Source organism: Microtus oregoni, unplaced genomic scaffold (assembly GCF_018167655.1).
Source record: "Microtus oregoni isolate MIOR12 unplaced genomic scaffold, Mior012 000018F_ref0000195, whole genome shotgun sequence".
Lineage (NCBI taxonomy): Eukaryota > Metazoa > Chordata > Mammalia > Rodentia > Cricetidae > Microtus > Microtus oregoni.
The window spans coordinates 4,408,547-4,432,609 of record NW_024543077.1 but is presented as its reverse complement, the minus strand read 5'-3'; the positions used below and the strand labels follow the sequence as shown (position 1 = coordinate 4,432,609).

At 39.4% G+C, this 24,063-nt stretch overlaps 1 protein-coding gene across 3 annotated transcripts in view; it reads left to right on the top strand.

Moving 5' to 3' along the window:
* The window catches only part of Lhfpl3 (LHFPL tetraspan subfamily member 3), a 399,694-nt gene that overhangs the window by 276,052 nt on the left and 99,579 nt on the right, over positions 1 to 24,063 (top strand). The gene's annotated exons all lie outside the window — the stretch shown is intronic.

Genomic DNA, 24,063 nt, shown 5'->3' with positions numbered 1-24,063 from the left:
GACAGAGAGAGACAGAGAGAGACAGAGAGAGACAGAGAGAGACAGAGAGAGAGAGAGACAGAGAGAGAGACAGAGAGAGACAGAGAGAGAGAGAGAGAGATTCCCACACCAAGTAGTTACAGAGATTATGGTAGCACCCCAGTTGGCTGGACTTTTCAGTGTATTATCTGGATAACCAACTGCTCAGATTTCTTCTCAAAAGGAACTTGTCTACTGCAATACAAGGAAATTGAGAGAAAGGACAGGACATTGATTGGTGTCCTAATGTACCGACATATATTATAGTAGGCGACTAAGTGTTAGTGTGTCATTATTGAAGGCGAATCTTGTAATTTTTCTTCCACACTGCTAGATCTATTCTTTTGGGTAGAACTTTAATGACAAGAATTTGTTATAGTCTTAGATTTGTTTGGTGTGATTAATCTCTACGAGGTTGGGGGTTCCTTCTGTTGGTGGTTGGTTGATTTTTGAGATAAGGTCTTGCTCTGTAGCCTAGACTGACCTCACACCCCTGATCTTCCTTCCTGACACAGTCTCCTCAGCCCCTAGACTGAGCCATGTGCCACCGTGCCTGACTTTGCATGTTATCTTTAATCTCCAAGTTTTGCAGTTATATTATCACCTTCAGGTGGGTGGCTTCTTTTAGCTTTTTGTCCCTAACAAGAAGCTAAATCCATCCTTGAATTATAAAATTTAGATATTACTTCAAGTAGGTGTTAATTTGAAGCATCCTTCACTATTTTTGACAAGGTCTCTAATGTAAGCATATATTATCCGGTACATGAACATCTCAGGTAATGGCTACACAGCGAGCTTCACAGGCAGCCATCACCTCCTATGCTTGTAAAGTAGGAACATGAAAAAGCAAATGGAGTCATTTTGCCTAAGAATGCAGCAGACACCCAGGAACGCTCACCCCCTGGCTGGTAGACACAGCATGCATTCTTTACTCAATCCTACCAAACATGCTCTAAGCACAAAAATAACTTCCACGGGAAATGCTTTTAAAACTTCCCAAAACAAAACTACTAGGGTTGGAGAGATGGCTCAGCAGTTAAGAGCACTGGCTGCTCTCCCAGAGGACCCAGGTTCAATTCCCAGCACCCTCATGGCAACTCAAGACTGTCTGTAGCTTCCGTTCCAGCGAATCTGACACCTTCACACAGAGTATACACAGGCAAAACACTAATGCACATCAAATAAAGAAATCTTAAAAAAAAATTTCCCTCAAACTTATCCATTCTATATTTAAAAAACATTCAATATGAATATAACAGTTATGATTTTGTTTATACTACAGATTTAGTCCTTTCTGCGCATTCATTAGTCACTTTTATAAACTTAATTGTTTTTTTAAAAAAACTTTGCAAATAAAGAAAAATATCACACACCAAAATTAACCAGACCCAAAGCCTATACAACATAATGAATTCATATACAGTTAGAATTAGCACTCTAGCCAGGCGGTGGTGGTGCACGCCTTTAATCCCGGCACTCGGGAAGCAGAGACAGGTGGATCTCTATGAGTTCGAGGCCAGCCTGGTCTACAAGAGCTAGTTCCAGGATAGGCACCAAAGCTACAGAGAAACCCTGTCTCAAAAAAATAAAAAAAAAAAAATAAACGAATTAGCACTCTAAATAAAAGTTGTGATACATCACATCAGATTTAACACATTCAGTTTTGAATATATTTTATGTGTTTACCCAACACCAAAAACCAAAAAAAAAATCCATGATAAAATTAAAACTAGAAAAAAATAACTGTATAGTCTCTTTCATAACTTGTATCCATTACCAGCATTCAGGACTTTCTCATCTCCTAATGGTCAAACTTCTCCCTTTTCTTCCCATCATGCTGTGCTCTCATTGTTTTCACATGTACAAACATACTCATCATGCACTCGCTGCGTGGCGCTCTTGTCTGTCTCTGTGTCTGTCAGGTAGACTCGGTTTTGTCTTCTTTGTTTCATATTTAGTGGTAAGTGTAGCTCAGATCTGCCAAATTACCTTTCTGGAAGGAGTGAGTTATGGCTACTCTGTTCTGCAGATACTCGAATTCCTCCAGTCTCTAGTAATGGGCCAGAATGCTCTGTGTTCCTTTAATGTTCAAAATTACACTGAAAACTTTTGACTTCTCAGATCTTCTTTGACCACAATACAAGAGAATTCAGAAAAAAAATATAGTTTAAAGTCGGCAGCCCTTCATAGGCCACAGAAGTGCAGAAAGCATCAAACCATATGATGGAACATTTCAATTTCTCAACCCAAAGTCCTTAATGCGAGACTCTGGAAAGATAATCAAAGCTTTGCTATGCAATGGATTTCTATAAATCAGGTCAAGATTTCTAAGCTTTGTGTAAAATTTTACAAAACCTACATGTTTCTGAGATATGATACAAGATTTGCTGTTCCTGTACAACCTTTGTTGTTTGTTATTATTTAATAATTTGTTCAAAGTTCAAACTCCTGAACTCAGATTATCTGAGACCAGTCAATGAATCTATAATTAGATATGCATGTACCTAATTTACAATCATGAATAGGCATCCTTACAATTGCATGGATATATTAATATTACTGTTGACTAATTAGAATATTTTCCAGTATTAGTTGTTACTGATACAAATACCAAAATGTCTGTTGAGGGGATAAATCTTTGTTTTAGTTCCATGGTAATGCAGTAAATTGGTGACAAACATAGTCCTGGCTCAGAATTTTAGAAGAATGTATATACCCCAGGATTATTTTGGGGTCTAAGGAACCAGGCAGTGCTATATGTAAAGACATGACTCAAAAGAGTAAAAAAATTATACATTTTATATCAATATCACTACACATTGTAACATTTTCTATGGTCTCTCAGTGTTATAGTTCACCAGCCATACCAATATGCATCTTACAGGCAACAGATGCATAACAAGAAACAAGATACACCCAGGACATGAGATAGACCACTAAGGACCTTGTCTTCTTTGGGGCTGCTGTAATTCACTCTGCAACCCATCCCCTGCAGTATGTGGAAAAGTCACCAGATAGATCCCGGTTCTTTGTGTATCATTATAGCAAGGATATTGCTTGGATTTATAAATCCTTCTTAGCAGCTGCCCTAATAGGAAAAAACAAATCACTGCTACATCAAGTACAGAATCAACAGGAAAAAGGAACTTGGTTCTAATTGCCGACCATACTCCACTCATAGGATCTTAAGATAAAAGGGAATAAAAGATGCTACTGAATCATAAATTAATCACCACAAAGACGTTATTCCATGAGAAAACAAGGAGGGAGCAAGTAACTAGAAGTCCCCACCTCAGTCACATCTCCAGTGTCCTTGCCCCAGGCCCACTTCAACACATCCTCCAGTATTTCTTGAGGCTCTTTTTTCCGAGGGGCAGCAAAAAGACTGAAAGATACCTCAACTGAAACAGAGTGTAAATAGTGGGATGGGACCAAATGAAAGCAAAGGCATTTTCCCCTACCTTTAACCAAACTACAGCAGTTGCGTTGCTCTGTCTCTGCCTTTAGACAGAGAACAAGCAGTGTCTGATTTACAGAAAATCACAGCTTGAAAGATCCATGTATTCTAACAGCTTTGGAGCTCAGTGGAAGTGACAGAGGAATTTTTAAAGGGAAAAAAAAAAGGTTCCACTGAAAAACAAAAGGAAATAAAACCAGTTAAATCCGTAACCTTGTACCCGATTTGGCCTACTAGTGGGGGATGGGGGGACAAAACCAACAAACCACCAACCTCTCCTCCTGCTCTGACCAGAGGACACAGCCCTGCAGGCTGTGTGGTCCCTGCACAGGGACAACAGCGCTAGGCAGGTGTTCCTTCTTGTTTGGCAGTGCAGCAGTGTGATTTCTAAGTGAGCCAACCGCGGTCGCCATTTAACCTTGATATGCCGTTTAATTGCATATTTTAACACACTGAACTGTGAAGTCAATTTAATTATGTAAAATTAAAGTTTCACCCACATAAAAAGGATTCGAAATGAGAGCTTCAATTTCAATTTCTTTCATTAGCTATGAAAGGATAAATAATTATATTTTCCAGAGCTATTATGCCACAAATATCTCTTTCCTTGTCAGACATCATTTATGAAGAGGGGTGTGTGTGTGTGTGTGTGTGTGTGTGTGTGTGTGTGTGTGTAAAATCCCTTCTCAGATGATCGAGTCCTCTCTTAGGCAGCTTTGAAGTCACTTTGTCTTTCAGTACTTAAACTGCAGATAAGGAAACTTGATCTAGAGGTGACTCAAGCTATCGTTTATTTATTAAGTGCTTTAAGCCCTTTTTAATGCTATAATAGGAAATATAGCTTGCTTACTTAATTGAGCAATCCTTTGGGATTTTGATGTTAAATGCTCTATTATGCTATGACCACACTGTAAGTGACAGTGTTGTATAGTGTGGTAAAAAAGAGCTGTAGGAGGCTTCAAGCTGCCCAGCAGTGGTACTTTTCCCTGACGCTAGCTGAGACCAAAACCTTAACCCTCCTAGTCCATAAAATTCAGGGTTTATACAAATAGTATCTGAGGTTCTTCCCAGGACTCAGAGATCTGGGTGGTAAAAGCTCCCGCCCTTACAGCCATGAACACAATAGATGCTTTCTGGAACTTGTTGGGAAGCAGGGGTAAGTCTAGGAAAAGGAAAACTCAAGAGGTCAAGGGATGCGGCTCTGTGTACCTTGAGTCTTCTTGTCTCACGTGCAGTCCCAGTGATCTACTCTTTACTCTCCTGCTCGTTCATAGCCATAAGAGCAGAATGAGTCAGAGCTAACCATGTGATAAGCAGGTGGGCACCATGATAGTGGCTTGAATATCAGGACAGATATTTCATATCTGGTCTCGAAGCCTTTGGTCTAGTCCCTGAGCATCTCAGGAAAAGGAAACTAGGTGTGGGGGGAGGAGGGACATGCAGAGGACAACCAAAGGTGTGGGGGAGGAGGAGGGACAAGGAGAGGACAGCCAAAGGTGTGGGGGAGGAGGAGGGACATGGAGAGGACAACCAAAGGTGTGGGGGGAGGAGGGACAAGGAGAGGACAGCCAAAGGTATGGGGGGAGGAGGAACATGGAGAGGACAACCAAAGGTGTGGTGGGAGGAGGGACATGGAGAGGACAACCAAAGGTGTGGGGGGAGGAGGGACATGGAGAGGACAACCAAAGATTGGGGGGGGGGGGAGAACGTCACAGGAACTGCTTACAAATGTGCAATTGGAGATTGTCTTCATCAATTTGCCATTCTACAGGTGACTTGGGAAACATCTAGAGGTAGGACACTGTCACCCATTCGAAAGCTATGCGCCAAAATCACTCATTCACTGTGGTTTGCTCTAAGAGAAGCTTCCTCTACGACCAGTACCCAACCTCCAGCTGGGGAGATTTGCTCCATTCCAATTAGCTGACTTCCAGTTGAAGTAGCTTAGGAGTCTGAGAGCAAAGTCAGAGGTGATTGAGTATTGGTGAGTTGATGATGTTGACCCAAGAAACACCATCAACTCTGCTTCCAGAATCAAAATAGATTTTGCCATTTCAATGCTACTTTTGGTCCTTGAGATAAGGCCTGGAGAGCCAAAAATCTCTCAGAAAATATCAAACCAGTTAAAAGAAATAAAAGAACTAGGAGGTTTGTTGTTATTAAAAAGAGGGGGTACAAGAGAAGAAAGCATAAGAAGGCAGAAGAGAAGAGAGAGAGAGAGAGAGAGAGAGAGAGAGAGAGAGAGAACTTTGAGTTAAGCTAAAGCTTTCCCTCCATCCCCATCTTCCTCCTCCTCTTTGGCATCTTGTTCTCAAGGGATGAAAACAGTGAACATGGCCAGCCTTTATGAAACTCAATTCATGACTTGTATTTATTTCTAAGTTATTCTTCTGTACACAGTCTGCTTTCTTTTGTAAGACAGGATGCCCACGTAGCTTCACCAGACAGTTTAGCATTGGAGCTGCGTTAGTGATGGGTTTTCTCTTTCTAAATTAACATATAACATAAATCCATTCATTGAGACAGCTGCTTTTATGTGGAACCAACACCTCTAAACTTAGGTAGGTAGGTAGGTAGGTAGGTAGGTAGGTAGGTAGGTAGGTATGGATGGATGGGTTGCTTTTGAGACCAGCTGTTGCTGTGCATCTCAGGGTGGCTAGAACTTGTGATCCTCCTGCCTCAGTCTGCTGAGTGTTGAGACCGTGGGCATGTACCAACATGCCTGGCTCTAGTCTTTCAATAGATGCAGTCACTAAACTTCTACCGTAATTACACCTATTAAAGCTTTTCTCCAATACACTAACAACATCTGTCTGTTTAGTTTCTCAGTGTTTGATCTTGTTGGTTTACCCTTCTAGCTTCTCTCGTAAATGCTGTGCTCTCTGGATTTTTCTTTATGTGCCCTGTACAGAGAAGAGCATACATGAAGAAAACACTAGTCTTCATGAGTATAGTCCTAGTAAATCCCCAGGAGCCCCAACTTCTCTACTCAATTTTTTCCATGTTCTTAAAACTTTTGTGAAAAACAGATTCCTCCATTCTTACTCTACATCCAATGACTCCATTGTGGGGTGAAAGCGACACAGGAACAACCAATCATTTCATTTGTTCCTGTGAGGGAAAAACATAGTTGTTCTTCTCATCCTCAACAGAGACAAACAAAATACAGCCCTGGAAAATAAATTTGGGCTACTGGCAGAAATGTGTTGTCTCTGGAAATGCTTCTCCAAATCTGCACCCACCTGAAAATAAATCTGTCCACCCTATTTCTTATACTTTAAGGTCTTGAAATTGTGTCTTTGTTTATGTTCTATCCAGTGTTCAAATTCCTAGTTATAGATGTGCTTAATAAACCTTAGCATTTGTTACTTAATGAATTTAATAAAAATATTTATGGAAATTGTTAATGTTTCCACTTATCTCTTTCATGCAAGAAACAGCTTGTCCCTTCATTAACTGCAAAGGAATAAACTCAACTGTAGATTACCTGTTAGCAATATGTATGTTTTTTAAAGACTCTTCATTCTATTTGCTCGGAATACCTTTTCTATCCTTTTACCCTAAAGTTGTGTTTATTGTTGATGGTTTGATGTGTTTCTTGGAGGCAGGAAAAGGACAAATCTTGTTTTATAATCTGGTCTACTAATCTGTGTCTTTTTTCTGAAAAAAATAGCAAAATATTTTTTTAAAAGATACCATAGGTAGATGGTAGATTAGAACAACATACAACTCCACATTTTTAACTAAGTCATCTCACTTCTTAGACCCTTATTTTAAGAACCAAAGTGCACATTGCATTTATTCCATGCAAGGGGCAACAAACAGTATTCAACTGGACCCCACCAAACACTTCCTATATACAGAATGCATGCATATATGTTGAGTGTACCTGGAGGTTTCAAAATTGAGTTAGACAGGGCTTATCCTAAGTTTCTTTGATGAGAGCATTTAGTACTGAGTAGAGTTCTGAAATCCAGTCCTCTTCTGACATTCACAGACTCATAAAGACACCTTGTAGGGTGATTTCTGTGTAAAATGAGTTAATGCCCAATGCTGAGAGCTGATATGCACCAGCATCAGTGAAAAATTATGGTTTGATAAGCAGAGACTACTTCCCAAGGACAAATGAACATAGAAATATCCATCATCTGTGAGGCTTTTGAAAAATTAGCTCGTAGAAAACATGAAGAGTAGAAAACATGAGACTCTATTAGTATCAAACAAAGCAAAGGAGGGAAAAATGATAGACATGTTGTGAACAGAAAACACAAGAAGTGGGAAGTCTTTTACTTGCATTAATTTCACAATAAACAACTTAGCGTTTTATATCTATAAACGTCACTGGACAAAGTGCCTTGTAATTACATGACTTTTGTGCACACATTGGAAGACAGCCAGCAGCAGGTACAGGCAGGTGCAGTATCCATGCCCTGTACTGGCTTTACTGGACAAACCATCACCTCAAATTCACCAGCATGGAATTGTAGCTTGACTTGAGTTGATACATTCTCTCAGCTTAACTTGACCTTAGGTGATACACCTAGAATAATCAAGATGTGACAGGAGAAAGCTAGCAACTACTCTGAGATGTATCTGCAAAGTGATGTACTGTCAGTATCCACAGAGCAAGAGTGACAACCCTGTTAAGAGACGGGGAAGGCAGAATTCACCCACATCTGGGAATGAAAGCAGCTGTGATGTGCATGTCAACAACCCTGACAAGTGTTCTGATGGAGCAGTTAGACAAATAGCTTCCTGGAGAGAAGCCCAAATGGAGGAGGCCACAGGCAGCCTCACTAAAATCCAGAACCCTGTAAAGACAGGGTAGGTCCTCTCCAAAGAAAGTCTAAAATAACTATCTCTTGCACAAGTGAAGGTGGCAAATACAGAAGTTCCATATGCAAACTCAATCTCCTAACTTGACATCTCCTCACCAGAGGCTGGCCTTTTGATGCCAACATACAACACCTCAGACATTCTGTTAGGTAGGAGAGATGCAGTTGATGGTGATCCCAGACCTAAGGGATGCATCACAAAGAGCCCATGTGTGTTGACCCTCGTAACAGATGAAGCTGATTTTCCCTCTTTCAGGAAAATGCTCTAAACGTGTAAGCAGCTCTAGTATCTTGGTACTTTGTAGATTTTAAAGCGTTTCTGATGTAGCATTAAAATTCAACACTCTTCTCACTTCTATTGGGAATCAAACTAAAGGTATGTTGATGAAAACAGGAGAACATTTAGACATTGAAAGCCCTAGTTCCTTATAATCATCTGGGAAGGTTTCAAAGTTTTTCCAGTTTAGGGTCTCATCCTGGAAATCCTTATTCATTTGGCAGGAAGTGAGTCCAGGTATGAGAGAGAACTCTTTAGAGGATACTAATATACAGTCAGAGTCAAGGAAAATTGGGTTCACCACATTCCTTCCCCTGTAGTCGGATGTTTCTCTTCTACCTACCTCTTCTCAAATACCTGGTAGTTGCTTCCCAAGCAATTGACTTGGAGGTTTAATATTACTTATAAATGCTCAATCGATAGCTCAGGTTTATTACTAAGGAGCTCCTACATTTTATTCCTTATTCCTTATTTATGCTCTGCCACATGGCATTGTCTTTATTAGCATGATTAACACTCATCCTCGGCTTCCTCTGCATCTGGCTGGTGACTCTTGACCCTGCCCTTCTCCTTCACATCATTCTTAGTTTGGTCACCCCACCAGCTTAATAAAACCAGTGTTTTATTAAACCAATTTGAGTGACAAATCTTTGCAGTATACAAGAGGATTATTATACAGCATTTCCCCCTTTTTTCTGATTAAAAAAGAAGGTTTTAACCTTAATATATTAAAACTACAAAAAAAAAGTTAAGTAAGAATTGTGGTATAAATACTTAATTTGTTTGCATTTGGCAAAAATAAAGAAAACACTTATCTATCCTGTCTTGGTGAGTCTACTGCTTTTTATCTAATTTGTTTTCTATTGTAACTAAAGAAAACTATGCTTATAACTACTTAGACTTCAACTCCATGCAAGAAGTGTGAAATCTTACCTAATGACAGGGACATCAGGCTACCTGGACAGTTACCCTAAGTTCTTCTGTGATGTTGGGGCATTCAACTCTGGCCTGCAGGCCTAGCATGTCTGACAGATTTTCCTGTGAAGCAGAGGATTTTGAAAGACGATTATGTCTTGTCTTGGCAAAGTTCAGCAGTTACCTTTCTTGTGTCCTCTTGGTCCAGTTTGGACAGTAACTGTCAGCAACTGAGACAAGGGTAGTTTCTTTGTCCATATACCTAGCTTTTGTCATGAAGAAAACAAATTATACATGGAGTTTCTTCGATACCCATCTTCTCTGAAGTAGATTGGTGCTGCCAGGAGCATTCCCCTATAGAAGAGACTGAGGTTGAGGAAGAGGAAATGAAGAACATCTCTCAATAGGAATTACTATAATTGAGATCATTTGGGGGGCTGTGACCTAGGTAAGCTTCATTCAGTAATAAGTTAAAACATTCACCTCTCTAAAGAGTTCATTGCAGGATTTTTGGGAAATAGTTCTCTTCTAGACTAGGGATTTGTCACCTACAAGCTCTGAAAACTTGGAAAAGTCTAACTCTAAAAAACATAAAAACATAAAAAGAACCTGACTTATAGGAATTCTGTAGGGGGAAACTGAAAAAAAGTGTATAAAGTGTCATAATGTCTAGTGTCTAATGGGTATTGTTATTATTTGTCCTTTATATTTCACAAATAGTGCTTGGTTTGTGTCGTGGAGCCCATGACCCTAACTACTTTGCCCTCCTGTTTCTCTTTGCTCCCAACTACTCTTATTTTTAATGAAGACCCTTTAATATATGGGGTTTGCTTCTTCCACTTGCTTAAATATGACTTTATCATCTTGTAGCTTTGTGGGGTTTTTTTTTGATATTGTTGTTGGTGGTGGTGTTTTTGTTTTTACTTTGTATTGTTCTGTGTTTGTTTTACCAGAAGTACTTGGTTTTACTCTAGGACTCTGGGCTGTCTAGACTCTGGTTCTTGATCACCCAAGCAGTGTCAAGTGTGGGTTCTACCTCACAGAGTGGGCCTTGAGTCAAATCAAACAACAGTTGGTTACTCCAACAAGGTTTGTACCACCATTGGCCTAGCATAATTTTCAGGCAGGACAGATTACAGATCAAAGGTTTTGTGGCTGGGTTGGTGTTTACTTTCCTAGTTTAGTAGCCTGCAGGGTACCTTACAGTGTCATAGATATTGCATAGCTTTAGATGGAGACTAATTAGGTTGATTATCTGTTTTTCTGTGCAGTCTTCTCACATATGCCTGTATCTATAGAAAAAAGGGACCACAAGCGTACTCTTTGGCAACATTTATTCCCCTACAGCCTTTGCTATCCACAGAACTCAAACCATGTAATTATTTTGGTGAGTTCAATGACAGTCCCCAAGGAGAACACTTATTTCCCAGATAAAAACGTGGCTTCTCAAAATGTTACTCATTTTCAACCCAGCTGAAAATTCCTTTGCAGTCTTGCCAGACAGATGAGGAGCAAAGTCAAACATTAAAAATATCTAAAAAGGTGTCTTTCAGAAGAAGTTTAGAGGAGAGGTTCTTCCCACTAAGAAGCAGCAGAAAAGACAAAACCTTCTAAGGCAGGGGATCTATCACTTTAGCCCATCCACTGAACAATCAAAATTTAATGTCAACCTGTCTATTAGGTCTCTGTGTTTGGGGTCAAAACACATCTTTGTTTTTTCACCATAAACATTTCATATAAAAAAAAGCTGCATGGAATAAATATAAGTAATAAAAGCTTTTTTTATTTTTTATTAATTTTTTAATTAAAAATTTCTGCCTCCTCCCTGCCTCCCTTTTCCCTCCCCCTCCCCCCACTCCCTATGCTCCACTCCCCTCCCCCTCCCTCTCCAGTCCAAAGAGCAGTCAGGGTTCCCTGCCCTGTGGGCAGTCCAAGGTCCTCCCCTCTCCATCCAAGTCTAGGAAGGTGAGCATCCAAACAGGCTAGGCTCCCACAACACTCATCCATTGCTGGTGGGAATGCAAACCTGTGCAACCACTATGGAAAGCAGTGTGGCGGTTTCTCAGGAAATTTGGGATCAACCTACCCCAGGACCCAGCAATAAAAGTTTTGTTAGAAGTTAAATCCTAGGAGAGTCTACCTCTCCAAAACTTCTTTCTCCTTGGCTATCTCTCAGGAGTATAATCTACCACAATTCTAGGCAGTTTGCATCCACTCAGTAGCATCTACAGCAAGCCATGTGATTATCATCATTATGATTACGATAATAAATTTCAAGTAGTGGCTATCACATTTCTTTATGTTCAACATTTATCAGGGATGCTTATTTTATAATACAGATTTTGCCTGGACTTTTGAAATCCAAGATCTCTTTAGTTAGACACAGGAGGAGTGAAAGTTCAAAGCCAGCCTAGGTCACATAGAAAGACCCTTCACAGCCAGCAACAGTGTGGTCCAATCTTACAAGTGAAGAACCAATGTCACCTCAAGTTAGTCATGTCTAATCATGACTCTGTATTATGAATTCTATGGGTGTTGTTTTTGCTTATTTGTTTTGTGGGTTTTGGGGGAGGTGGATTTGCGGGGGATAGGAAGGTAGTTGAAATGGAGTCTCTCTATAGCCTAGACTGTCCTTTGCAAGCAGCGGCTGTGTTTTGTATCCTGCCTGCCCAGACCCAAATAATTACACAGAAGCAATATTAATTACAACACTGTTTGACCTATTAGCTCAGGTATCTTACTAACTAGCTCTTATATCTTAAATTAACCCATTTCTATTCATCTGTATATCACCATGAGGCTGTGACTTACCAGTTAGGTTCTGTTCTGGCATCCTTCTCCTTCAGCAGTTACAAGGCATCTTTCTGACTCTGCCTACTTTCTCTCTATATCTCTGTTTGAATTCCCCATCTGGCTTTGCTCTGCTAAGCCATTGGCTGAAACAGCTTTATTCATTAACCAGTGGTAATAAAACATATTCACAACATACAGAGAGGAATCCCACATCAGTCCTTAATGGGTGTAATGGTATGCATTACCATACCCAGCTTGCTAAATGAGTTTTGACAAGTGATATCTTCATTTTCATCAAATACATTAAGAAATGTGATACAATTCATTTTAGGACCATACTTCAAACAATAGTGCTGTAGGTCATATATAATACTATAAATACTGTGATTATAATATAAAGATGCTGAAACCAGTGGCAGGCCAGTGTTATTACTTTAGAGTTCCTCCTTAGAAATATTCAGGCAACCTTCAATTTGTAAATGGGCTATACTCCAAATCCCACTTCTAAACTGATGTTTGGTAAGTCAGAGCACATATTTTTTTCTAGAAACTATTAGCATACAAAAACTCAAGTTCTTGTGCCTTATCATACTGCATCTCTTGATACTTACAATGGCACAGAAATAAGGCTACTTTAGCAATCACAATTTTTTAAATGTTTATTTATTTATTATGTATACAATATTCTGTCTGTGTGTATGCCTGCAGGCCAGAAGAGGGCACCAGACCCCATTACAGATGGCTGTGAGCCACCATGTGGTTGCTGGGAATTGAACTCAGGACCTTTGGAAGAGCAGGCAATGCTCCTAACCTCTGAGCCATCTCTCCAGCCCAAGCAATCACAATTTTAAAAGAGCAATTAAAAAGGTAAACCCAATCTCAGTCGAATGGGCTGGAGATATAGCTCAGGAGTTAAGAGCACTGGCTGCTCTTCCAGAGGACCTGGATTCAATTCCCAATACCCACATGGCAGCTCACAACTATCTATAACTTCTGTTTCAGGGGACCCAACACCCTCACAGGCATACATGCAGGCAAATACCAATATACATAAAATAAAATAAATTATTTTTAAAATATAAACCTAAGAAGCTTACAGACAAAAAATAAAAGCCACACATATGTACCCACCCATCCACCCACCCCTAAAAAAAAAAGAAAATCTTTAAGAATTAAGGGCAGGGAAGACTTTTAAACCAAGTTTCCAAGCTGTAAACTATAAGGCAGGCAAAAATGTACATTTGGTGAATGACACCAAAATACGTGCCACGTCCTAAAAAACAACAAAGTGCTGATTGATTTTATTTAGAAGTTTTCAAATTGAAAAGTACTTACAATAATCAAAGAATTCCTTCAAACCAATAGGAAGGAAAAACTTACTTATAAATTACAAAATGAGCAAATTATGAAGGGGTAATTTGTAAAAGAGGAAACTCAAAAATCAGCACATGATATAAATTATCCTAAAGCATTCATTATTACAAAAATGCAAATCAAAGCAACAACGAGTCATCAATTCACACCTGCTATGCTAGCAGAGTTTAGACAAGGTGACAGGCAGGGATTTGCCTTCTTGTAGTGCTAGAGGAATACAGACCATGGGAACCGAAATACAGCCCAACTGATAAATGGGATCCAGCTTCCAGGAATCTCAGAATGAGACTGTATCTATGAGCTATCTCCTCCCATTTTATAGTTTTCTTAATTAAAGACATGCACTGCCTGGTTTCCATGGCAGACTAGTGTGGCTTCTGGATTAAAGATGTATGTTACCACTGCCTGGTTTCTAAGACTGACCAGTGGGGCTATTTTATTCTCTGATCTTCAGGCAAACTTTATTTATTAAAATACAAATTAAATATCACTACATTTTCCCTTTTTGTCTAGAATAAAAAAGAAGACTACAACTAATATACGTACTAATATAAGACTATAATTAATATAAGCACATTGTATATAATATACTTATTATATACAATAATTACAATGACCATATACAATATATACAGGCAATAAATACATCAACAATGTCTAATACATTTGCATTTGACAAATTCAGAGAAAATACTCCATATCTATCCTATCTTGGTGAGTCCAAAGTCTTGTACCTAATTTACTTTCTATCATAGCTTGCTTTCTGCATCTGGTAAACTATAGCTATCTAATCTTCAACTCCTCCAGAGACCCAAGAAGGAAATAATAGCAACTGAGTAAGCAGGAAGTACAAGCAAAGTGACTTCCAAAAACTGTAAGAATGACAGAAACAGCTGGCTGCCCAAAGTTCTTCTGCAATGCTGAGGCATCTATCTTTGGCCTACAGGCCTAGCATATCTGAGAGACTTTTTTATCAGATATTATAAAGATATTATGAGGATATTATGAAGGGCTGTCTCTCCTTATGTTGACAATGTTTAGAAGTCACTTTCTTCTGTGTCCTGCTTGACCAATTAGGTCAGCAGTTGAGGCAAAGACATTCTCTTTTGCCACAAACAAAGTAAATTCCATGTGAAGTTTATTCAATGCCCAGTATCTTCTCTGAAGTAGATTGGTACTGCCAGGAGCAGACCTGTCTCATTGTCAAAAAATGAGCCTAGGTTATTAAAGCATCTTAAATGCCATATTCTTTAGATCTCTGAAGTATTTGAAGATGACTTGTCTATCTAAAATATATCTTTGTTTGACCTTAAAAACATTCCTAATGTGACTATAATTTCAATTATATATACTAGGTGATTAACTACTAACCTGAATTCCCATATTACCTTAAAGAGTTGGTAGTAATAATTTTCAAGGACTAGAAATTTGTATTACATTGTTAAATAGGTGCAATACCTTTAACAAAAGTAAAATGTATGTAAAATATGTTTTAACAAAATTAATCTCAATATACAAAATTTATATACAATATATAAAAGTTTAATTTAATATAAGACATTTAAAACTAGCACTTTCTTTTTCAAAGTAGATTCAGTAGTTTACCTTTTTATCTTATCATATCTATATCCTCCCTTTTTTCTTCACAGAGTAGATTCAATATTCTATCCTTTTACCTTATCATATCTATATCCCCCTTTATCTTTTCAAAACAAGGACCTTGAATCTAATTTTCTTTTTTTTTAACTTTTTTCCTGACTATTACCAATAATACTTTGTAGGTAACTCTCTAAATAATGACAAACATCCATAATCCATTCAACAATCAAAGTGATGTCTAAAGGTCAGAAAAGGTTATGGAATGGCAGTTTTGGAAGCAAGAGAAACAATGGGCCAGTGACCTTCTGTGACCTCATGATTGGCATTAGCATGGTCTTCTCTTCTTTACTCTTGTTTCTTCCCCTCATTTTCCTCTCCCAGTTAAAGAAATTCTGACTTTTGGCTATCCAATGTTAGGGCAGAATAAAGTAACAAAGAATATAAGTATAAACTATATTTTAAAACTATGTATTTTATATACAGTGTAAACTACACATAAGAGAAATCTAAAAGTGGAAATCTGTGAAAAAAGAGTATGTTGGATGTTGTGTATATCATTCCAACACCCCCAAGTCTTTGCCTGGGACATAGAGCATTTGGACTGGACACACCTTGGAGAGGGGAATCTAGCACCACCTGTGCCTCCCAGACTCTTCCTAGAATTTCCTGTGCCTTGTCCCATTGATAACAGAGACATAAAACAATCAACCAAACCACCCAATCACTTGCAAAGTCTCTATTGCATTCCCACATTCTGTTTGTCAACTTGTTATAGTCATGGAATCCACACATAGAGGTAAAAGGCACAGGGGATGGGGTAGAACTGAGGACACCCATGCAGTCAACTCAGGATCCACAGTCTTCTTAGGAATGACAGGAAAAGAGAAACACAGCTGAGAAGTAGGAAGCTGTTTTAAAGCCAATTATCACAAAAAGAAGACCAAAGAACCCCCATGCTGGCTCTCTCTATCTCTGCCCTGGGCATGCACATGAGAGAGAGGGAGAGAGAGAGAGAGTAGGGGTCAGTCAGAAAGTGAGAGAGTGAGTCAGAGAGAAAGAAAGAAAAATATACACATTGTGATAGAAATGTAGTAATAGCTTGGTTACTGAAGTTAGGACAGAGTTGAGATAGGACCAGAGGCTGGAATGGTGCAAAGATGTCCTAGAGGAAGTAGACAATTGAATACAGCGTAGCGTACTGTTTGGAAATAATAATAATAATAATTCTTTATAGAATACAAAATGAGTAATGTGAAGGACCAAGACAAGTTTACAAATATTAGACATTTTCCTGACTTCTAATTAACCATCCTTCACTCCCACCTTTGATAGTTTTATTATCAAAACCTGATGTTGTTTGTACTAATGTCAACAGCTACAGCCTGGCACATACAAAATATGAATACAAATTTGCCAGCTTCTCATGAGTGAATAAGTATTCACAGCTTACAGCCTCTTCAGGGAAAAAAAAAAGAACAACAATCCTTTGCCACAAGGTGAGGACATCTTAAACAGTCTGAAATGTGGACCCATATAAAATAAAATACTCAGTTTTACCATCGAAGGAAACACTTATTCATACAAAAAAAAGAGTATTTCTGGTTTGAATGCCAAATCCAGATTGTGATGAATGTTTTCCTCTGGTGTGTGCAAAATATATATTTTTTCTGCTGTGAAATTTTAATTTAAATATGGCTTTTAACTTTTAAAAACGTAGCACTTTTGATTCAACATGGTTCCATTCAAGTTAAAAGAAGAGAGAACCGTGAGCACTGTCAGTGAAACCCAGTCACCTATCATGAAAGTCGTCATCGAGCTGTGTAAAGACATCTAGTCCTGTTTTAATCCAGACTGGTATGGGGCTATGTGTCGTTCTGGTCTGCTTCCACTATACTAAGATCTGGCAAAACCCTGTGTTTACTTGAATTTAACTAACTGGAAACTTTCTGTACCGACCACCCCCACACCCACACCCAAAAAAACCTGGAGTATAGGAGTGATGAACCATTTCTCGTGCACTTTTCAGGAATGGAATCATCTGTCTGTACCATGGTCATGTAGCAAACTGCTTATCACAGTGTAGTATTCCCCAGGAAAGCCATGAAGCAGATTCTTGTGATCAGCCCCATATTCCCCACTTGGAGAGGGCTTGTTTTCGTTATTGGAATGCTCCTGTGTTTCCTCTCAGAGTGAGTCTGTAAAATAGACTACCTACTTAAAACACAGACTGCAGGTTCCTGTCACCCTAAAATCTTTTTAAAGATCACAGCAGGTCTGTGTTGTCTTGAATAATTGAAGCAGTGTAAAGAAGAAATTGTCATCTGAAACATCGCAAACTCAGGTCATTCCTGTTTCCCTCTGTAATGTATTTGATTGACAGATAATCTCACAGCCAATGTTTAAATCAAGCAAGGACAAACAGATATCTGGGAGAACTGCTCTTTTTTTGCCTTTCATTAAGTAAGGGAAGAGAGAGTAGGCTTTAAAAAAAAAAAAGCACTTCTAAATGTCTGAAGAGCTAATCACATCTCTAGAGTCTGCTTGCAGGAAAGCACCATGGAAGGGGCAGGGCACGATGCAAGAAGTTTGTCAGTCAGTGAACAGTGTTAAGAGCTGGCATTGTTAGCAGCCTCAGGTACCAAAGGGCAGCTCCATTCTGCATTTGCTTCCCACCCCCAGCCTCTGGTCTGTAGTTCTTCAAAGATAGTTCCCTTGTTCTGTGACCTAATGGTGTGTGTGCGCACGCGTGCACATGCTTGCGCGTGTGTATGCACACATGCATGTTCCCACACTCACACGCACATCCACTGGACTTCGAACAATAAAGATTTCTCCAGTAGCGTTCTGAATTCAGCATCTACCACATAGGTGTATCATGAATAATAATTGATGCAAACACTCTGGAACTCTTCGCTACAAAACACCACAAAGATCATAATGAGGAAAAGCTGTGTGGAGATCTGCGGCCAAGAAATTAGCAATTCTTGTCCAATGGTTCTTCCTTTGCCATGGGGTCTGCCAACAGAGCAATGCAGTGGCACATACCCCATAAGGCACATTGACCAGAGTCACCCAACAAACATATGGTGACCACATGTTCCCGTTTCCTAGTATACAAATTTTTAAAGTCTCAAGAAGATGATGTATTTAGCCTGTTGTTATCCCAAATTTCACTTGAATGTGTATTCAGTGTGTTAGTGAAACTTTGTATTCTGTTACCAAAAACCCTGAGGGAAAAAAAAAGAAAGGATTTGTTTTGTCTGTGTCTCCGTAGGATTTGGCCATCATGGCAGGACAGCTCACATGGCATCTAGAAAGCAGAAAATACAATGAGAGGGATCTAGAGAGAACATATATCCCCCAAAGACCCAACCCCAGGTTTCTAGTTCTTTAGCCAGGTCCCACCTCTTGGAGTTTCTAGAAGATCTTAAATTATCACCAACAACTGGAAACAGATCTCCCAAGACATGTGTTTGTAGATGGTACAGCCTACTCAAATAGTAACAGTCTGCCCAGTCATGAACATCTTGTAATCCAGGATTCCTTCAGTCCATCTCCAAAAATACGCAAATACTAAGAGTCCTAATGTGGTTCAAGAACTCAAATTTAAAGTCTCTTCTGAGATTCAAGGCAAACTCTTAGCTTGAGCCCTTATAAAAGTAAAAGGAAAGTTACCTATTTCCAAGATAGCATAGAATAAATGATCCCATTACAAAGAGGCAGAACAAAGGCTTAGACTCCATAGTTCCATGCCTGGCATCTGGGGTATGTGAGCACCCTACATACCCCAACCCACAATGGGTTGGGCATTACTGCCCCTGTGACCTCGACACTTGCTTCCTCTCCTGAGTTGGTTCTACTTCCTACCTGAGACTTTCAGCAAAGATTCTAGATTCCTGTATATCTATCTAACTTCCTGAGTTCTCACTGAGCTTGAGCTTCAAACCTCACAGCTTCACACAATGGCCTCTCAAGGCCTGACTACAGTGTTTAACCTCCCGTGCCTTTCTTTGAAATCTGAGTGGAAGGCACTCTTATTAACCCAAACTCATGCATTCTGCATGCCTGCAAACCCAACATCACATGACCAACACTATGTCCTATTCTCAGCTCCAGCAGTAGGCCATGCATCCTTTGGCCACAATTGCAGCAGCCTCTGAGTTCCTGGTTGAATGGATATCTCAAGGTAATAACTTTCTAGATGGCCCTGCATAAGGGAAACACTTAAGAAGCACTCTTTCCCAAGGGGGTTTGTTCGTTTGTTGCTTGTTCGTTTGTTTGTTTTAGACCTATAAACCCAGAATGCATGAGCGCCAATTCCTGCAGGACCTTCAAAGCAAACTTTTCCATTGTTCTGATGCAAAGTCTTGACTTCTCTTCCATGGCACTAAACTCTTTAGAAGCCGCCTTCCTTGTCCCAGCTTTTACACCACCTTTCCTATATAAATTGTGATCCTTTCGAGTCTTTCTGGTTTTCTTTTTATTCCCAATTGTTACTATACATTTGTCTAAAAGCTGCCAACAGTAACAATGCCACAGCTCAAATGTTGGTCAACTATAAAATCCCCTCTACCGTGTGAACTAGTCTGTCACCTTTAAATTCAACTCCATACAAAGTCTCAGGACACTGACAAAATTTGAGCAAGTTCTTGGCCAGAAAGTAAGCTGGGTGGCCTGTAGCCAGTTTCCTATAAAGGCTTAATCCCGTCTGAAACATCAAAAGATTGACCTTCAGAGAAAAATGTATGCTCAATAAAGTCAATAAAAAGAATATTGGCACTAAGCACACAAAAAAAAAATTGACCTTCTCTGTTTTTATTCTCTTATTCCCACTGGCACTCTGATTGTCTGGTCTTCGAGCAGAGCTGCCCGTATAACTCTGCTTATAGCATTTTAGTCTTTCTCTTGCCTGCTTCTCTGAATTCATCCAAATTTCTCCTACAAATGATTTCTAAATGTATAGTCAGACTTAATCACAACAAGGACCCCACTTCTCTGGTATTCGTTTTCTGTCTAACTTTCCATTTGCTACAGCCAAAATACTTGCAATAACAACTTAAAGGGAAAAAAAAAAGATTTGTTGTGCTAATAGCTTCAGAGGACTCCATCAATCATGGAAAGAAAAGCAGTTCATGTCAGAGCACGCAGCAAGGAGCTAGAGACAGGATACCCAAGAACCTACCTCCAGTCACAAGCTTCTTTCAACTACACTCTATTTCCTAAGTTTCCAGAACCTCCCAAAATAATGTCATTGCCTGAGGAACAAGATCCCAACACAAGAAACATAAAACAATATATAAACTTAAAAGCTAATGTTTTCATATTATCCTTATCCAATGTGTGTTTTATACTTTAGTTTGTCTCAATTCAGGAATGGCTAGTAGTTCTGTATAGTACAGCACAGGCACATTAAACAGGTGACACAGGAATTGAGAAATATTCACAAGCCTGCAAAAGTACTCTTAATTATCTATAAATATTGGTAACTAACTCCTATATGTTTTCAGCAGGAATTCAGCTTCAAGTAAAGGAAAAAGAAAATAGTGTAATTTGAGAGCTAGTGTTGAAAACAAGGACTTACGTCATCTTATTTGCCCAACAGCATAGTGTATCTAGGAGCACAAAAGATGACCCATATTTTGCAGAGAAGAAAGTTAAGGTTTGTAGACTCAAGGACTTGCCAAAGTCATTCAGTCAATGGTAGCAAAGCCAGGAGGAAACTCAAGCCTGACGGCTGAGCCCTAGTACTTCTCAGCATTCTCATACACTGCTGGGTAATGGGGTTCTCAGACTCGGAGGCATCTAAACCAAGAGAAAGATATCTGTAAAAGAATTGGTTGTTGGACCACCCAGCCAGTTTCTGATCCAGCAAATCAGAATGGAGCTTGGACATCTGTATTTCTACCAAGTCCCTGGGAGATGTTAATGCTAAGAGCCCACAGGTCATAGTGAAAGTCAGCTGTAGATACTGGATCTGATTACTTACATAGGAGTCAATATCCTCCACTTTGGAAAACCAAACTTGGATTTGTTGATCTACTCCACTGTTGTTCCCCTTTGTCAGGCCAAGCTGGCTGTCAAATAGCGCATGTGGAATGGGGCACCCATTAGGAACCACCTTTTTTCATTTACAATTAATCATTGAACTAAAGTCCTTTATTGCAATAAGGAAGCATTTACCTCTTCACTCAGTTCCCTCAAAGAAGAAGAAATGACTCATGGGGATGTCTTGTACCTTGTGGACATTTGGTATTCTTTCTCAAACTATACACACTTTCAAGTCATTACTTTTGGAAAGTTGATTTAGCATTTCTTCTAGGGTATAGTTACATCATAAATAATTTCCTGGTAAGGTTTTTTATTACAAATAAATGACAATCACTGCACAGTGCCACAGTTTATAAAAATCCTATCTGAGTGTTAAATTTAACGTATCACATTTTAACTACCCCTGCTGTGCCAGAGAAGCAACAAATTTCACCTAACTATAAGTTCTCCCTCTTCTCGATTTATTAAGTGGCTTGGAGACAATTTCAATCTTCCTAGCCATTGACCTCTGGCCCATTACACTTCTGCAAGAGCCATCCTTTTCATTCCTCATATTTATTTCTAATAACTGTAAGTCTTTTCTTTTATCACAACTGCCAAGCCTTGTCAAAAAAAAAAAAATAGATTACTTGCACCTAACGTGAAGCCCATCGTAGTATAAGATGACGAAGGACCTAGGTATACTACTGGGACAGGATCGGGTCAAGCTGATATTGACACCAATAATGGAAGTCATCTTTAATAGATGGTGCATCAGAAAGATGGGGAGCATCATTGTGTTCAAAGCTGAAAAGAAGAGACAGGCTGTGTAGGGTTTTCAGTCATCTAATTAACAATGTAAATGAGAGTGAAGGGTGAGCACCAGCCGCAGAGACCACCTGGGAGTCTCGTTCACAGCATGGATCTGCCTTTCACAGCTCATGCTTTAAGACTTTCTTCATCAGAATGGGATGTAACTGACGTTAAAGGAGAAGGGTTAAGATTTTTACCATAATTCATTCTTGTAGCTCTCGCTGCTATGATGAAAAGGGCAGGGTTTGGGTGTGTTTGGTTACTTTTGTGACAGAAGTAATTTAAGGAGAAATATATATTTATGTGTGTTGATGTGTGTGTGTGTGTGTGTGTGTGTGTGTGTGTGTGTGTGTATGTGTATTGGATTATGGTTCCAAAGAATTTTAGTCCATCAAGACAGAGAAGGCCTGGTGGGACACACATCGCATGAGACAAGGAGGTAGAGAATGAGTGAGACCAGAATTAGAAGCCAGGTATAACCCTCAAAGGCCCACCACCAGTGACCTAATTCTGCCATCTAGGCTCAGCCTCCAAAAGTAGTGCCATCTGCTAAAGAACAGAAAATCAGAATGTGATTCCTATAGGAGCATTTCAGGTTCAAACCGAAGCAGGATGCACCTGAATAAAAGAGAAAAAATGAGAGTGAGAATACCTTGTCTCAAAAACATTTTGAACCAAAACTTTAAAAGAAAGGGCCACCAGCTCAAACATGTCTCTCAAGGTCCTTGACACTTGTTCTCAAAACCTTATCCCATATTTTGCCCATAACCCCTGTGTTCTGCTGTGTGTCTGGGTTTCCTTCCAGGGGAACTTACAGAAAGAAAGTTTGGAAATGAAAAAAAAAAAAAGGAAACACGATAGATTTAAAAATTGGATATCAAGAGTTCTTCCTCTTCATTACACAGTTCAAAAATACATAATCCCTTCATTTGATTCAAAAGCAGGTGGAGGAGTAGTAGAATGAATTTCCTCAGGTCAGCAGCCTGCCAGAATTTCCATTTAATTCCACCTTGACACAGCTTTCTCAGCCATTGAGCACAAAGCCTAAGCCCCGGATGAAAAGGCATAGAATAATGCATTCCAGCCCTTTTGCAAGCCGTATTAGGAAGCAGCCATTTGTAGAGCATCATGAGATGTGCTTTATAATCTAGCTACAGGTCTTTGCTTATGGCAAAGGAATTAGCAAACTTTCATGCCTGTCAACCACCTTGAGATCTTGTGAAATGCAGGCAGTGGCTCGGGAGATTCTTTGTGTCTAATATGCTCCAAGGATACAAATATAGACAAACAATTCTGTTTCATATCTAAGAATATCAGCTGGAGTGAGATGGTAAGGATCCAGGATCTAACACTTGACATGGTCACTGGAATAGAAGAGGAGGATAAGGAATTCAGGTAAGAGGAGGAAAAGTAAGGATCCAACCACAAGAGACAAGGGGAAAGCAGTAAGACTTGGCATCCTGACAACAGCGTGACAGGTAGTAGCCCATGCAAGCAGTAGAAACTTAGATGCCCTGGTCATTGAAGAAATGGTGCATGCCTTGGACAGCTGTGCCCACAGACAGCTGGGAAACCTAACTCTGAGTAGCAGTTATTTAATCACATAAGAGAAGAAGTGATAAAGGAGGAAATGGGGAGGACAGAGAAGAGACACGGATTCTAATCAGGACAAATGGATGTCAAGGAATTGAGATAAATATCAGAGCAAAGATAACCACATAAGGATTCGGTTCCAAAGCCAGAGCTTCCAAAAAGTAGTAGAGCTCAGAGATACGGAAATTCAGACTTAAAGAAATTCACATCAGTATGCATGCGCTGTTCTGCAAGCCTCTGTTACGAAGGCTGCTGTATGCATTGTTTCATATCATTTTCAAGATTTGTACAGCAGACATGTCTGTTCTATTTTAATGATATATCAAGATTCAGAACGATCTCTTGTCTGACCTAAAGTCCTT